This window comes from Solea senegalensis, linkage group LG4 (assembly GCF_019176455.1).
Source record: "Solea senegalensis isolate Sse05_10M linkage group LG4, IFAPA_SoseM_1, whole genome shotgun sequence".
Lineage (NCBI taxonomy): Eukaryota > Metazoa > Chordata > Actinopteri > Pleuronectiformes > Soleidae > Solea > Solea senegalensis.
The window spans coordinates 17,401,552-17,408,549 of NC_058024.1; the positions used below are offsets into that span (position 1 = coordinate 17,401,552).

At 43.9% G+C, this 6,998-nt stretch overlaps 1 protein-coding gene across 1 annotated transcript in view; it reads right to left on the bottom strand.

Moving 5' to 3' along the window:
* Positions 1-6,624, bottom strand: part of LOC122768126 (plexin-A2-like) — a 71,454-nt gene extending 64,830 nt beyond the window's left edge. Inside the window, exon 1 of the mRNA XM_044023879.1 lies at positions 6,226-6,624. The gene's annotated coding sequence lies outside the window, so the exon portion shown is untranslated. The remainder of the gene's footprint in view (positions 1-6,225) is intronic.
* Positions 6,625-6,998: the final 374 nt, after the last annotated feature.

Consider the following 6,998-nt stretch of genomic DNA (forward strand, 5'->3'; position numbering starts at 1 on the left):
GACACGGCACCTGATGGGATACGTTTGTCTGAGGTTTTCTGCAAATCTATACTGATGAGTCTCTGCGGGGGCAGGGCCAACATTGTACACATTACAGATAAATGAGCTCAGACGGCGACAGCCGCAACAGAACTTAACTTCCAAATGAATAAATGAAAGCAATTAGTAGATCTGTTTACAATGTTGTCGAGACAGAAGTAGGTCAAACATGGCAGAGACGGGAGGAAGGAGGGAGTCGGTGTGCCAGAGCCATAGGCTGTCACTATACGATCTACAATTAGGACATGAAATGCCGTCTATATTAACAAGGACTTTTAAGTAAATGTCATATTGTATCCCAAGGGACTGGTCGGGTTTATTAGAAAAATCAGTATTTTGTGATTAGTCCTTTGTGTTGTGGTGCGGCGGGGGGTGTTGCCCAGGGCGATGGACTCATATTCCCCTACAAAGAAACACAAATGTGGGCCTCAGAGGGCACAATGTGTGGCGTGGATGCTCACACTGTACATATCCACGGGATATCTTCCCTTTGAACCCACAAAGTGGGGCCTGAGGTTAATTTTCATCTTTATGTTCTACAATATTAATTCGAACAGCAGTGCATCCTGCAGACATTTCTCACACTCGGGGAGGAACTGCCTTACAACCAGTGTTTAGATTAATGACACTAGCATTTTTTTTTTGTATGCAAGTACTCTCTGGAAACCTTGTATGCAGCTGTAAATTCAGTTAGCCGCATTGGGAGCTCCTCTGCCATGGTCTGGCATGGTTTTGGTTTTGTATTAAAAACATAATTGCTTTTGTTTTGTGTCTCTTTGTGTAGTTTATTGGTCAGCACCGATATTGCAGGCTTTAGGACTCTCCAGCCAGCCACTAATCTTGATGGTAGAGTAGCAGAGGTCGTCTGCGGGGAACAGTATAAAAGCACTATGTCATCGCAGCATGCTCTGCTCCTAATAACTGCAGAATACGACAAGGGACCTGGACAGAGGCAAATGTGACATAGGGGAACAATTCCAACACATTGCCACAACACAGCCAGCAGCCTCCTCTGCAATGAATGCCATTATCTCAAGGCATATGCATTATACATGCAGATATAGTACCATATATCTGGAATTGCTGTTAAGAGCAGGGACCAATTGAAGGACACTGCTGCCACAGTCAGATTTAACCATGCATGTCTTTCTCCTGCTATCCCTCTTTGCAGCTCTCTCTCCTCTTCCATAAATCTCATTGTCGTTCTTCCCTGTTTAATGGTGACCTCAAGCAGGCTCCTCTCCACTGCTGAGCCCTCATGTTGCATATATGATGAGCATGGAGGGGAGAGTCAAAGTGACCCCCAGCACTGTGATGAAAATCCATGCAGCTCGAGTGCAATAGAGGGTCTTCTATAATTCAACAGCCGCAGAAGAAGAAGAAGACAGAGTGAGCTGCATTTTCTGGAGAGCCACACACTATGTGTATGAGCTGTGCTAGAACCGCTGCTTGGCACACGTCATCCTTAACACCACTTAAGTGCAAGAAGTACAATAAGGAATAAACAGAGGAGTCCAAGCGAGGCTCAGAGTGATCTGTAGATGGCACTGCTGAAAGGGAAAGAGAATTAGCTCTTGTCTCTAACCATGTACAGAACACCACTCCAGTTCTGTTTTTCTGTACCAAAGACCATTCTTCGAGGCTTCTTTTCTTGGCTCAGTAACCTGCAGTCTGCTCTTCAGTTGTATTGTCTACTGCCATGTTCTAAACGTCTTTTTTCTTCTTCTTTTTCTAATCTGAGGTGATGCCGCCTTCCTGTAGAAAAAAAGGCGATACCTCTGTTCAGACTGATTTACTTACAGATATGCAGGTGCTATATAGCTTCTGCGTGCATAAATCTTTGAGACCTTACAGTGAAAAGACATCGCATTTGGCAGAGAATAAAACAGGGGTTTATATTAATGAGGGAAATAATCAAGCACAGTGATGCAGAGCAACCATGTGAAGCTGTAAAGCACATATGTCCACATTTCCCACACCACTGCACACAGAAATCAAAGAACTCGTTCCAAAGAAGCCTGTGTGTTTTCCAGGGTAACGCCGACTTTGCCCATATGGCTTTATTGGGTGGAGGATGCCAAGGTTGGAGGTAACTGGCACGAATAATTATGATCAAAGAAATTACGGCGCAAAAGGAACAGCTGCTCCCTCCACTGCTGACAAATCACTGTGAGCAAGAGGAGAAAGGGATTGACAATGAGTGAGGGAGAGACAAACAGGGAAGAGGAGGAGAGACTGTGCATGTTCTACAATTTCCCCAACTTTGCCTCTAAGTATCTGCTGCTTCAAAACCCATTTAACATTTAATCCACAGTGTAGATAAGGTCTTTGGTGGCCATTCACCCAAAAGCTGTACAAATACACGCATCTGCCCAGATTATCTCCGTCTGCCTCCACGCTCGGCCCAGCTTGGCCCTAATTCTAACCTACTCTGAAACTCTATCCTGTTTCCTAAGTCTCTGACTGTGCCCAGAAATTTCCACAATATTCCGAAATAGAAATAGCCTGGTTAAAAAGAACAGTACCCATGTGGGCCAGAGGTCTACCAGGACTCTAAACAGGTGAATTTCCACAAATAGAAATTCACTGGAAGGCAAATAGGGGACACAGTTTTATCAATTTTTTTTTACAAAAGCTCCTTCAGGTACAATATTCTCGGGAAACAGGGAAGTGTGCGGCACATAGGACTTGATCGGCAAATTAAAATTTAATTGTTAAAATCTATTAAATCCAGTCCCGGCGGGTTTGCGGCTGCCAGAGGCTGAACACTACAGCAGTGTCAGATGTAGTCCAGAGGTTCTGGGCGTACTGTAGATAATCTGATGGGGACTATTTTGCAGATGTTCCCAATAAGCACCCACACCGGGCATTAATAGGAAGACAGCTGAAACTCATTTCGAGGTAATTTGCTGTGTCTTCTACAATTCACATTTCCCCCAACTCTCTGTCATTCCAAGTCATAATGGGAGAAGCAATTATATATTATAAAGAGTGCTTTTATCCTTTTCAGACGTGTAATTTGTTAATGGGTGAACTGATTCATGAATGTGCAGTTTGCTGATTTATTGAGTTATTTACGGAGGATTTCACCTACTACGCCTTTGGATGTGCCAAAAGGTTTTTAAGTGACGTGACACTGTCTTTTGCCTCTTTTTTTTTCCATGTTTTATAAATTTATACATTCTCTCTGGTCTTCGACTCCATTTCAAATCCTCACATTTTAATTGATAGCAAATAAGAATGTCCCAAGACTTTTTTTTTAAGCAAGCTCAAATCCAAACCTCACCATAAGGACTAATTAAAGGGGTAGTCTCACAATATTCTTTAAAAAAGGTGGTGAAAATAAAAGTAAATGAAGAGGCTGTCCTTTTGTAGTGTATTATATGAATCAAGCTCCAAAAACACCAACAACTTCCTTCCTGTCTGCATAACAAGCACTTCAAACTTCAGGCCACAAGTTTGTAAAAACAGATTCTCCAAATCCAGATGGTTATTTTCTTTAACTACAAAAAAAACTTTGACAGAAAGAAAATATACAACTCATCATAATGATAATGATGCCAAACAACTGCAGTGCCTCTTTGAGGGAAAAAAAAAAAGAGATTAAACGTTAAAAGTAATGTGTCGGTGCTTTTACGAGGGAAAAAAAAGTGAATGTAACATCCTTCAACTCCGTCAGTTTTTCTTTATAAACATATGTCGTCTGTTAACACCGGAGCCAAAGAAAACACACACAACCGCAAAGTTATTGCACTGTTTGTATTAACACCGGTGCGACAATCTGGAGGCGATGCACCATATTGCAAGACCACCATCACTGCATGCTGAGCACTGCCAAAGCTGCCATCTGGTAGGTGAGCTGCACGCTTTCTACTTCTCCTCCCTCTCCTTTCTCTCTCTCTCTCTCTCTCTCTCTGACTGTTCCTGTCTTTATTAGTCTTTCTCACTCCTGCTACCTTTCTATTCCCTCCTCACTACCTCTGTATCATCCGTTCATTCGCCACCTTCATCCACCGGTACATGCACCTCCCTCCAGGTCTGGATCGCGTCTATTCTGAATCAAGCAGAGGTGTGAAGGTTGGAGGGTGGGATGAAGAGGAGAAAAGAGTTGGAATAACGGCATGTCTGGAATGATTGATGATCTGCACTATTATCCTCTCCAGCGCTCTCCCCATTTCCAATTAGTGTTGGTTAATGTCACAATTTGTGCCTCTGGTATTTTTTTTGTGGACTCTCCTCTATTGTCAAGTACGTGCACAGGAATTGGGGCTGCGAAAATGACGATTATTTTCATAATCACCCTCTCGATTATTTTCCCAATGAATGGAGTAATCATTTAGTCAATAAAATGTTGATCAGTGTTTTTTCGCACCTTGTTTTGTTCACAAGCCAAAATGGCTCAGTTTTCACAATGTCTTTGTTAAATGGAGCAAATAATCCAGAGATTCCCAAATACTCACACACAAGCTGAAAAATCTGAACTTGTTTCAATTCACACCGATCAATTGATTATCAAAATAGTCGATGATTCAGTTTAAGCTCTAACGGACATACAGTATACCGTGTATGAACACACACACACACACGCACACACACTACTTCTACTTCCTCCTTGGGCTGTAACATCCTAACAGTCATGTTTAATCAGCGTCTCCATGGGCAGCCAGGGCAGCGGCTGGGGGAGGGGGGTTGGCAGTTGGAGGTGGGAGGTCTCCAGCTCTGGGTAGTCGCAGTGAGCTGCTGTGCACTCACACACCGTGTAATTGTGTTACATACACTAATTTGCCTATTGTACTACCCCAGCGACTATGCGCCGTTGCCTTTGACCCTGACCCACATCACGCGCCCTGAAATTCAAATAACTCCAAGATCAATGTCGCAGATGGTACCGGCGATTATTCAAATCAAAAGCTGTTGTTTTTTTGTTGTTTTTTTTATATGTGTTTTCCCCAAAACATACAGAAGAGACCATTAATCTCTGCGAAGGTCTGAGACAGCACGTACGTCGTGGCGTGAAAATGTGGGTGAAAATGACAGAGACGGATGTTCTGAATTACTTCACCTACCGACCTCACTAGTCTGGTGTTGCTTTGAAACAAAATGATGCAGAGACAAATGTAGTATTTTTTTTATCTCATCCACAACTTTTCAGAGGTTTAGGTTGGATGATACACTCATTTTGTTCTTAAGTAGTTCAAGTGGGAATATGATGAAATGTGAATTTGTGTCCTCACACGTTTCTAAAATGTGCACTACTACATTATGTCGTTGACTCTTAGCTGCAATATCGAGTCTCCTCAGATGAACACTTCAAACCCCAGTTTAATTTATTTCTGTCAAGTGCAGATAAAGGGGGGCAGAACTACTGTGGAGATTAATTCTAATTCTAAAAATGTGCAGGCAACTGGTTAAGTGAGAAGCCAGTTTCTCCCCCTCTGTCTCTATCCTCGCTCTTTCTGTGTATGTGAGAGGCTTTCCCCACTCTGGAGGGGCCAGGAGAATAAAAGCTAGTCCAACTGGCCGGCCAGATAAGCCAGCGCAGAGCGAAGAGAGCTTCAGCTGGTTTGCATGAGGGATGAGAGAGTCAAAGAGCTGAGGGTCCAACAACCAGCACCTCCATCAGCCGACACTGCCCCCTCCTCTGCTTACAGTACCACACTGACAGACCTGGGCAAAGATGCACTTGGTCAACAACAGTATTGTTGTGACTGCATGAGCTTTGAAACATTCAGTCAGAACCAGGCTCCGTCTAAGATGCTCAGTCTTATCAGCATCAGCTTCTGCACTCACTGTCAAAACTGCAGGAGCTCCCGCTGCAGCAGTGGAGGACTGACTGTCTGTCTGTCTGTCTGACTGTCTGTCTCCTTACCTAGACATTTAACTCTGTAACAGCTGGTGCGCAGACATCACACTTCTTCTGTGTGCGGAGGTGATGGATGCTGGAGCTGCTGAGCCGTTTACAGTCAGAGCATGTGCATGTTACAGGTGTCCGTAACGCCATACTGTCATCATTTACTCGTGCAGGGCTCTCGTGTAACACCTCCACTCACTGTGCACAGTGTCACTGAGCGTCTTTCTCTGCGTCCTGTGCGCGTAAAGTCTGTCCAACTTTGCCCCTACACACACACACACACACACACACACACACTGGCGGGCTGCACTGTAAAGAAAGGAGAGTCTACTCACCTTGACATAAGAGGAGGCTCTTTCATGAGTCCGGGTATTTCTCTGTGGAAACGTCCCGAGTCGGTCAGTCGGTCAGTCAGTGAGTCAGTGAACGTGTGCGAGAGCAAAGACTCATCAGCTTTCATGAGCTGAGCTGCAGGCTCATGTTTTCTGCGCGCTGCAAACTGTAAAGTCACAAGGACCACAGCGAGTATCTCCCCGTCAGCCGCCGAGAAGGAGACGGTGTCAAGTGACCCTCCCGCCTCGTTCAGGGATTTTTCATCTTCTGTATCACGCTGCTGCCACCTAACCTCTCTCTCCCTCCCTCTCTCTGTCTCTCTCTCTCTCTGCCTCTCTGTCTCTCTCTCTCTCTCTCTCTGGATGCCGGTGCTTCACTTGCACCTCACGTACAGTGAGCGGTTTTAGACCCAGCCTCCTTCGAGTCCTCCTTTGGCACAACTTAAGCGCATTGCAATATACAGTATTTCTACATGTCTGTCATTCACCAGTCGGTTTTTCCAAAAAAAATAAAATAAATCTAAGTCGATTCAGTTCATATTTGAGTAATCAAAAATCACATAATCGAAAAATCAACTACTAACACCGAATCAGCCTCTAGAAATATTAATAATAATAATAATAATAATAATAATAATAATAATATGTACGTATTTGAACCATGCCTGGCTGTGTTATCAGCAGCACACAGGATGAATGTCCCGCCAGTGTCTCAAACAGCCCTATTTGTCAAATTGCTTGATTGCTATCTTCATGTGTTTGTAAAAATGACTGCC